Below are 10,443 nucleotides of genomic sequence, written 5' to 3' on the forward strand. Positions count from 1 at the left end.
AGTTTGGCAGGTGTATGAATGCACACACTCTCTCCCAAAGGAGATTCGGGGTAGAAGCCCTGTCTGTCAAGCCTCCAGACAATCTCACTTTTTCTATGTCTTTAAGCAGCACGTCTGGCTTACAGCTGCTACACAGAACACAACTGCAGTCGGTCAGTCACAGACCTATGATTCAAACACAATCCATCAGATGTCAAATCTTGTAAATGGCATGATAAGTTCTTTGCAGGATTTTTTCCCTTGCCTCCGGTTATTCAAAACCACCAAGCTGCAACTGTTCAGATCATGTTTATCAACAAAACTCCTGCCCCAAATAGGTTCTCAGACGGAGCTCTGTTGTGTCAGGAACCAGATCCAGGCTGGCTGGATATGAATTTTCTAGCATGGGTGATCCGAAACTATGCACAAGGCCAAGGTTATTAGCATACCTGCGATAAGCTGAAGCAGTAATTAGTGCAACAAATCTAAGCGTCTCCTTCCAAAATCCCAGTTGATTGACCCTTCTCAGCACCACACTGGATTTGGCTCATTTGTGGGAGGGGAAGTTACATGAGTTTACATTCAGATTTAAGGCAGAGATTAGACTAACAGAAATAGATTTTTAAACAGACACTTATAACTGGAGAATCCAAATTCATATTTGGTGGTTCAGACCACTTATAGATAAACTAAGCCTTTTCAGATGTTTCCAAATGTCAGTAACTAAAGAATTTTCTGTATGTGTTTAACTATTCAACAGGATGCTGGTTTCATACCTATAGGGGGTTCAGCAAGCAATGGGATTTCCTGCTTTTCAGAAAACCAGTGGCCCAAACATCTGGGCCACAATTCTGTATAAAACTCTCTCTTGGGTTTCATTAGCCCAATGTTAGCTACTCTGATGAGATCAAGGTCCTTGAAGGCCTTTCTTAGCCCTTCTATTAAGATACCTTTGAGTAGAGATGGTAGGAATTGAACCTGGGACCTTCTTACATTCCTTTTTTTAATGCCCATCTTTATGTCATTTTATACCATTAGTGCTTTTATATGACTTTTATTCCTTTTTAGATTTTTTGTGTCCTTTTGCTTCTTGTGTATTTTTATGTACTTTAATTTCTATTATCTATATGCACCTTTACCACATGTAATCACCCCTTATATTTTATGCTGATCTATAATATAAATATAATATAATATAATATAATATAATATAATATAATAATACTATAACCCTACTATAACCCTACTATAATAAAGATTGATTGCTTGAAACATGTGCTCTCCACTAGCCTGGCTCTCCGTTTTAAGAGCCAGTGTTTCAGCTGAGAACATACGAACAGCCCACAGGCATGAGGTGAGGGCATGCGCTCTCTCCTACTGTTCCTCCCCTGCAGCTGGTATTCAGCGGCATCTTGCCTTTGAGGCTAGAGGGGCCCTATAGCCACCAGAATAGTAGCCACGGAGAGATCTGTCCTCCATGAATATGTCTAAGCCCTTCTTAAAGCCATCCAAGCTGGTGGCCATCAACACATCCCATGGCAGAGAACTCCACAGATTAATTAAGAAAAAGTCCTTCCCCTTGTCGGTCCTAAATTTCCCAGCCTTCAGTTTCATGGGATGACCCCTGGCTCTAGTGAAGTGAGAGGGGGAGGAAAAAATTTCTGCCTGCTATCTCGACTCCATGCATAATTTTATAGACCTCGATCATGTCTCCCCATAGTCTCTTTTCCCAACTAAATAGCCCCAGATGCTGTAGCTTTCCCTCCTAAAGAAGGTGCTCCAGGCCCCTGATCATCTGGGTTGCCCTCTTCTGCACCTTTCCTAGTTCTACAATGTCCTTCTCAAGATATGGTGCCCAGAACTGTACGGTCACTGAAACGGTTCAAGGAACACAAGCCAACCAGCATCTGGAAGCCGCCTCACTCGCCTCCCCTCTCTCCCCAGCCAGCCACTTCTGCTGCCAGCTGCTCATTCAGATTGGCTGGTGCTCCTCTCTCCGCCAACAGCCATGAGCCCTGGCACCCACTCGGCCTGGCTCCTCCTGCCATCAGGGCTGGCAGCTCGCCGAGAAGGAGAGCACACATGATGAAGACATAGGGCACATGTGTGCCCTCATTCCCAGGGGGCTTCCGGCCCCAGTGGAAGGAGGACGGGCCTGGGAGCCCTGGCTCCCGAGAGTCAGGCGGCAGGAGCCGTGGCGAGGCGGTGCGGGTGAGTGGAGAGGCTACCCCAGGTACCCTGTGTGTGTGTGTGGGGGTGCATGTTCAGTGCTTGAACCTGGGCCCTTCTCCCCTGGCTGCGCCCCTGTCCCCACCTTATTTACAGGGGCAGATTAAGCTTTTTGCCACCCATAGGCAAAAAGGCTTTTGCTGCCCTTCTACCTTAAACAAAAAAGGTTTGCCTTTTTTAATATAAGGTAAAGGGGGGGGCTTTCTCCTCGCCCACTCCACCCTTGCTGCAGCCGCCCCTGCCCACAGAGAGGGGTGGCAAAATTTGCTGCTCCTCCGATTTTGTTGCCGTAGGCAAATGCCTCCTCTGCCTCTCCGTTAATCCGCCACTGCTTATTTACTTGAGACAGCTCTCCTTGTCAGGTACCTGGCCCTGGTACAGCAGTCTCCCTATTTTTTGCATTTGGGAGATGTCTTGTTAAAACCAACCAAAGGTTCCGCTCCCTCCGCAGGGAGTCTGCAAGGTGAATCCCTAACCACTAAACCACGTTGGCCTGAGGTGACCCTTCACCCCCTTTACGTCTCGTATCCCAGTTGCCAAACTGTTTCTTTCTAGCCCCTAGAGTGACACATCCTAAGAGCCACCAGGCACTGAAGGATGTTAAAAGGAACATCCTTAGTGACTATACTCTACAGCAGAGGTTCCCAACAGGGGCTACTATTTTTTTTAATTAATTAATAATAATAATAATAATAATAATAATAATAATAATAATTCAATTTTTATACCACCCTTCCAAAATGGCTCAGGGCGGTTTACAATTAAAACAGAAACCATTAAAACCAATAACCATTAACCCAGCAATATAAATATAAAACATCAATGAACAATTAAAACATCATAAAAACAATTAAACAATCAGAACAATTAAGACCCTGCAAACCAGGTTACAGCATTAAAAACAATTAAAACTAATTAAAAACCCTGGAAGGCCAGGCCAGGCTCTCCTGAAGGTCAATACAGAATTCAGATTGCGGATTTCTGCTGGGAGCGCATTCCACAGCCCAGGAGCAGCTACAGAGAAGGCCCATCTCTGAGTCACCACCAGACGAACTGGTGGTAACTAGATATGGACCTCCTCAGATGACCTTAATGTGCAGTGGGGATCATGTAGAAGAAGGCACTCTTTAAGGTAACTCGGACTTAAGCCGTTCAGGGCTTTAAAGGTAATCACCAGCACTTTGTATTTTATCCTGAAACATATCAGCAGCCAGTGTAACTGTTTCAAAACAGGAAAAATATGGTCTCTCCGGGTTGCCTCAGAGACCAATCTGGCTGCTGCATTCTGAACTAACTGAAGTTTCCGGACTACGTACAAAGGCAGCCCCACGTAGAGCGCATTGCAGTAGTCAAGCTAGTAGCCCTAGGGGTACTTAAAGGCCTCTCAGGGGGTATTCAGAGCCCTCCTGCCTCCCCACACTGCAACTGGGCAATTTCTCCCCAGCTAAGGATCGCCAGCTTGAAGCAGACGCATCCTTGCTGATGTGTCCACTACAGAAGGACGGTGAGGAGGAGAAAAACCCTCTTCCTCAGCTCCTGAGTGGCGGGCTGCAGGCTGAAGCTCAGTGTACCCCTCCTCCTTAGTCTAGAGGGCTTCAAAATGAGGACCCCCCCATGGAAATTAATGTGACAAGTTTACTTGTGCTATTAATTTCAGTAAGACTGTTTACAAGTAACTCAGTGCTATTGTGAACTAGTCGCTATAGTTTGCCTGTCTCCTCACTGTAGCTTTCAAATTTCTGTGCGCACACACAGGGAATATTTATATATTCCCGTGGGAGAATCACGTCTCTGGCTTGGGACTTTTCCTTGCACAATCTTCCCGGAGTTCCATTCCAGGGCAAAATTTTTCATATGCCTTCCCTCATGCATCGCCCTTGGAGGAAGAAACACTCCATCAGAATCCATCCCTAGGTCTTCTTTCCAACACATCCCATGCATTTCCTAGAATGCCCCCTTGGCCCAACACGTCTCTTGCCACAGTGGGGGAAACTAGAGTCATTAATTCTGCATGTTCTTTAAAAGCAGACATGATCCTTGCATGCCGCCTGGAACCAGTTTCCCCACTATCTCCCCCTCTCAGGAGAGACCATCCAAAGTTGATGATGGAGCAAAGCCAAGAGAAGACACGCTCCTCTGATCCTTGTTTAAGTACACATTCGTCTCTTGCTCCAAAGGCAACACTTCTTCTGCCAGGGGCAAAAATGGAAGTGGTTTAGAAGTGATCACTTGCAGAAAGGGGCAGGTGGGGGCGGGGGACATGCATAAGAGTAACCAAAGCAATGTCTACACAGACCAGAAAGTCTTGAAACCAGGCGAGAAGTAGAAGATGTTTGATCTGCCCCAAGGGTTTATTATCTAGAACCCCCCAACACGTGTCCTATACACAATTTGAAAACACCAAGCACAATCCAGCCCAAACCAGGCACTTCAGAATGTTTTAATTTTACATTTTATATCCCTCTCTTCCCCCAAGGAGCCCAGAGCACTGTACTACATACTTGAGTTTCTCCTCACAACAACCCTGTGAAGTAGGTTAGGCTGAGAGAGAAGTGACTGGCCCAGAGTCACCCAGCAAGTCTCATGGCTGAATGGGAATTGGAACTCGGGTCTCCCTCTCCCTAGTCCAGCACTCTAACCACTACACGACGCTTACAATTACAATTACTCTTAGAATGTGCAGTTGTAAGCACATCAAGTAGCAGGCAAGTCCCATTGAATGTAATGGAACTTCTGAGCAAAGAGAATGTCGGGATAGGAACAGAGGAAGCTAGCTGCCTTCTAACGAGTCAGACCCTTGGCCCATCTATCTCAGTGTTGTCTACCCAGACTGGCAGTGGCTTCTCCAAGGTTGCAGGTGGGAATCGCTCTCAGCCCGATCTTGGAGTTGCCAGGGAAGGAACTTGGAACCTTCTACATGCAAGCCTGCAGGTGCTCTTTCCCAGAGCAGCTCCACCACCGAAGGGGAATCGCTTACAGCGAGTGCCCACATGTAGCCTTCCATTCAAATGCAAACCAGGGTGGACCCTGCTTAGCAAAGGGGTCCCATTCATGCCTGCTCCTGACGCCCGCGAGTCCCCTTGATTTCACTGGGAAAGTGAAGCACGGGACCCTCAAGTCCATAGGAGGACACCCAAGACAGGAGTGCCTAACTCTGGCTCACACACACACACATCACAATCACACACTCCTCAGGCAAGCATGCACATATGCCGCTGTTTGGAAAAGTGCGCCGGCGCGCACTTGCCATCCGCAAAGCCTTTAAGCCGAACCGAAGTGGTGGCGTTCCGTTCACACCTCTCCTGGCTGGATCCAGCCACAAAGGTTGGGCGGCGCCCGCCCTGGCCCCCAGCACCAGAGAGGCCACCCCCCGCCCCCGAAACGCGCCTCCCGTCCCTGCCAGGTGAGGAGGAGAGAAGGCGCAAGTCGGCGACCGCCCCGCGCAGCGAGCCCTACCTGGCCAGCTGGCCGGGATCTCCACGCCGAGGCTGCTGCAGAACCAGCCACATGGGATGCGCGCCGGAGGTACGTCCCAAGCCAAGGTGCAGGGTCCCCCGGGCGGGCTCCTTCCCTTGCGCGCTTCCCAAAAGGACGCTCCTCTCCCGGGCGGGCGGGCAGGCAGGCGCGCGCTCTCGCTTGCTCTCGAGCCTCCCGCTTACTGGGCGAAGCAGCAGCAGCAGCAGCAGCAGGCTGTCAACGGCAGGCAGGGAGAAAAGCGCCGCCACCGTCCTGCTCCAACTGCCACCTGGTGGCCCTGGCGGGGAACAGCACCTTCCGCGCTCACCGTCTACTCTATGCAAACCACCCCCCCACACACACACACACCCCAGAGCCAGTGAACGCACAATTCACACCAGGTCCATCTGCTCAGCTTAGCCCCCCACCCCACCTGTTTTTGGACGATGACTCCCATAATCCCCAGCCGCAGTGGCCAATAGCCAGGGATTATGGGAGTCGTAGCCCAGAATCTGCAAGAGGGACACCCTGCTCTATGCTGACTGGCAGCAGCTCTCATAGGAACATAGGAAGCTGCCATGTACTGAGTCAGACCTTTGGTCCATCTCGCTCAGTAATGTCTGCACAGACTGGCAGCGGCTTCTCCAAGGTTGCAGGCAGGAATCTCTCTCAGCCCTCTCTTGGAGATGCTGCCAGGGAGGGAACTTGGAACCTTCTGCACACAAGCAGGTAGGTGCTTTCCCCAGAGTGTCCCCACCACAAGCGGAATATCTTACAGAGCCCAGACATGTCATCTCCCATTCAAATGCAAACCAAGACAGATGCTACTTAGCAAAAGGGACAATTCATGCTTGCTACCACAAGACCAGCTCTCCTCCCTTCTTACAGGAAAGGAAAACTAGGGATCTGCATGAACCGGTGTGGCGGCCCTTTTACAGGCCTCTGAATCGGTTCAAACATCCAGTGGTTTGGCTGGTCCAAAGGTGGGGAGGGATATCTTTAAGAACAGGGGAGGGTGCTCTTACCCCTCCCACCACGTCCCCCCCCCCACTGGTGCTGTCTTTTAAAATAGTCCAGTGGGTTGGCAGCGTACCTCCTTGCTGCCCTGGTGCCTCCTCGGACCAGAAGTGGCTGGAAGTGCCCGGTGCATGTGCATCTCATGTGCACGCATGATGTGTGCACACGTGCATCCACTTCCAGTCCGAGGAGGCACTAGGGCAGCAAGGAGGTACGCTGGCACCCTGCCAGACCATTTTAAAAGACAGCGCCGGTGGAGGAAATGTGGCAGGAAGGGTAAGAACACCTTCCCCCATCCTTAAAGATATCCCCCCCCCACCTTCGAACCATGCACACCACTAAGGAAGCCCCAAACATATCAAAGCAGGTCTCTCTCAGGAGATAATGCCTCAGGTATGGAATCCCATTCCTGGAGGGCCCAATGCATCATCTTGATGTGGTTTTAGACCCCAAGTTTCAAGCTTCCTTCTCCCCCCATCCACCCCCCCTGCCCTCGTGATCCCACTGCATTCAGTTTGTCTGCCAGCATTGCCATGCTATTCCTGGCTTGACACATTTTTCGTTATGAGAAGCACGCCACGTAATGCCCTCCACTGGCTTCCTATCTGGTCCGGGATTTAGTGCCATCTCCCTGTTCTTACTTTCAAGTTTCTCCCTCACAATCTGTTTCCGCGCAAAATACAAAGTACTGGTTATCACTTTTAAAGCGCTGGATGGCTTCGGTCCAGGTTGCCTTAGAGAGCGCCTTCATCTGCAGGATCCCCACTGCACGGTGAAGGCATCTGAGGAGGTCCGTCTCCAGTTACCACCGGCATGTCTGGTGGCAACTCGGAACCAGGCCTTCTCTGGAGCTGCTCCTGGGCTGTGGAATGCACTCCTGGCAGAAATCCATAGCTTGGGTTCATAGTGGGTCTTCAAGAGAGCCCTTAAAACCTATTTATTTGGTCTGGCCTTCTAGGTTTTTCAAACTGCTTTTAAATGTTTAGTGGTTTTAAATTGTCTTTAAATTTGTTTTGAAATGACCGATTCATGGTTTTTGTTGTTGTGTACCACCCAGAGCCTTTTGGATGGGGCAGTAAACAAATTTAATAAACAAACAAACCAGCCCTCCTCCCTGGCTGCCCTTTCCTCCTCAAACTGGCTTCCAGGATGCCTGCATGACCCCACCTGTCCTGGTTCTTTCAGATCCCTTTGCAAAATCCACCTTTTCCACAATGGCTTGGCTAAGAAGGGGATATACCACAGCAATGTGGGAAAGCTTTGGAATTGCCCCTTAGCCAAACCGTTTTTTAAAGACAGATGGGATCATCAGAAGAAAGCCCGAAATGAGCTCCAAGGAACCAGAGAGAGAGAGAGAGAAAGCATGCAACCCCAAGATACCAAGGAAAAGAATTGCGACTGAACTGCTCCACAAAATACCCAATGCATTTTGGAGCTGAAATGTTCCTCAGAGGCAGCTGTGTATTAAATAACGATCATCTTATGCAACGTTCCAAAAACAAGCAGAGTCCTGAAGGGATCATGATCAAAGCTCTCAATGAATCGTATTTACCTGAATCCAAGACTAGCCCCCACTCCTAATTGCTTTTTAATATTAAAAACCAGGAGGTCATCTTCATCCAGAGTCTTGTTCCTTTCAAGTAAACGCAGGTATGACCTGTATTAAACCTCTAACTTTTAAAGGGATCTTCTTAAATTCAGAGTCATCTTCAGTTCGGGTAAATATGGGATTCCAAGGTTTGTTCTAAGCATTTTTCCCCCCTACTGCACAAGGGAAGGCTTCAGTATTATTTCAGCATAAGGTTTTGAAGATGGAAAGGAAACAGTATTCATCTTTAATTTCTGTTTGTATTTATTTTCCCCTCATCTATTTCTTTCTTTAACAAAAGAACCACCCACTTCCTTATTAAACCCCACAGATGCAACTGCATGAAAATGCCATTTCCACTGCATGCTTTTCCCCCAGCATCACATAAAGTGTGCCCACTTGCACGTTAGAATAAACCTTGATATATTAAAAACCTATCCAAACATCATTATACTTGCAGGAGTAACACAAAGGGCATGTGTCATGCTAACACACATTTCTGGAATAGCAATTATGCATTATTTGACCCCACTACCATACAATATAGAGAGAGATTTGAGTACATCAATCTTCCCACCTTCAAAGTAACTTTGAATAGTTCTGTTTGTAACCTTAATCAATACAACTGTTGAGATAAACATTTCTGTATGTGTATTTGCATCTATTAAAACAACCCTGTGTTCAAAATTAAAATTTAGCATACACCTTGCTAAAGTTAACCAAATGATGTTTGTTGTTTTTTTAAAGAACACAGAGAGAATTCCACTTCTCTGACCACCCATTCTGCCTACTAGTATCTTGTACCTTTCTCCTAGAATACTTTCTCAGCAAGATTCATAGGGGGGAAAGTGCTACTACCAAGTTCTTTGCTGAAGGTTCCCACTTGTTTTCATCTGATTACTCAAAGCAGCAGCTCTGGGTTTCCTCTAATTGCAATGGGAATCAGGACATGATTGTTATCTCTTCATTCCTTTACAAAGTAGTCAAGGCCCTCATTTAACCCCTGAGGGACCAGACTCGTAGAGTTCTCAAACTCCTCCAGGCTAACGCTATGCTCTTCTCCATGAATCCCAGCTTAGCAGAATCTTTGGGCCTCTTTCAATTGCTGGCACAGATAAGTAGCTCACTCATCATTATCACCTTGCACAACGTGTTTATTACAAGGAAAACATGTTTTATGCCAGCACAGTTATACCCTCGGAGAGCCATTCCTTTGGGAGTGGGCAGAGCGGGATGCCTCTCCTCCCTTCAGAAAATTAGGGTAGATGTTTATGCACATCCATTCATTGACCTAGTTTGATCTTACTGACTGACAGAATCTTCCTATTCTTGTTTTATGTAGACCACTTGGAGAACTTTTCCGTTGAAAAGCAATATATACATCTACATCATCATCAGCAGCAGCAGCAGCAGCAGCAGAGTTTTAAGAGCAGATCTGTTATATTATATTAGCTGTAGGCAAATGGAAAGCATTGCGGTGGATCTGGCCCCAGACCTCCAATCTGGCCCCCAGTATAGTCCCAATCCCTCTAAAGAGAGGAGAGCTGGTCTTGTAGTAGCAAGAATGACTTGTCCCCTTAGCTAAGCAGGGTCCACCCTGGTTGCATATGGATGGGAGACTAGAACTGTGAGCACTGGAAGATATTCCCCTCAGGGGATGGAGCCGCTCCGGGAAGAGCATCGAGGTTCCAAGTTCCCTCCCTGGCACCATCTCCAAGATAGGGCTGAGAGAGACTCCTGCCTGCAACCTTGGAGAAGCCGCTGCCAGTCTATGAAGGCAATACTGAGCTAGATAGACCAATGGTCTGACTCAGTATATAGCAGTATAGGGGACAAGTCATGCTTGCTACCACAAGAACAGCTCTCCACTGAGCAACGGCCCCATCCCTTCCCTAGGGTTCCAGGAGCTCACCCTGGTGGGGGAGGGCAGCCATCATGGGTTGCTGGTTCTAGCCCAGGCAACTCCCGGCTTCTGATTCCCAGCCCTTGGATATCGCTCAATGGCTGCCCAAGAGAAGCACTGACACCCAGGGATTTCTTTAAGCCTCCCTTTAATGGATCTAAGCAAATGCCCATTCCACATCTTGCAGTAATGAACTCCATCAGTTAATCTGAAACACATGAAGCATGCCAACCGTCTGCCCACAGAAATGTCTCTGGGTGTACCATAATAA

At 48.1% G+C, this 10,443-nt stretch overlaps 1 protein-coding gene across 4 annotated transcripts in view; it reads right to left on the reverse strand.

The window, feature by feature from the left end:
- Positions 1 to 9,189, reverse strand: part of THSD4 (thrombospondin type 1 domain containing 4) — a 435,377-nt gene extending 426,188 nt beyond the window's left edge. For 3 of the 4 annotated variants that reach the window (XM_053271990.1, XM_053271988.1, XM_053271986.1), the window contains exon 1: positions 5,665 to 5,811. The gene's annotated coding sequence lies outside the window, so the exon portion shown is untranslated. Of the gene's footprint in view, positions 1 to 5,664; positions 5,812 to 9,073 lie in introns of those variants that run through there. The other variant, XM_053271987.1, reaches the window with a different exon arrangement.
- Between the last annotated feature and the right edge of the window lie 1,254 nt (positions 9,190 to 10,443).

This window comes from Hemicordylus capensis, chromosome 10 (genome assembly GCF_027244095.1).
Source record: "Hemicordylus capensis ecotype Gifberg chromosome 10, rHemCap1.1.pri, whole genome shotgun sequence".
NCBI lineage: Eukaryota > Metazoa > Chordata > Lepidosauria > Squamata > Cordylidae > Hemicordylus > Hemicordylus capensis.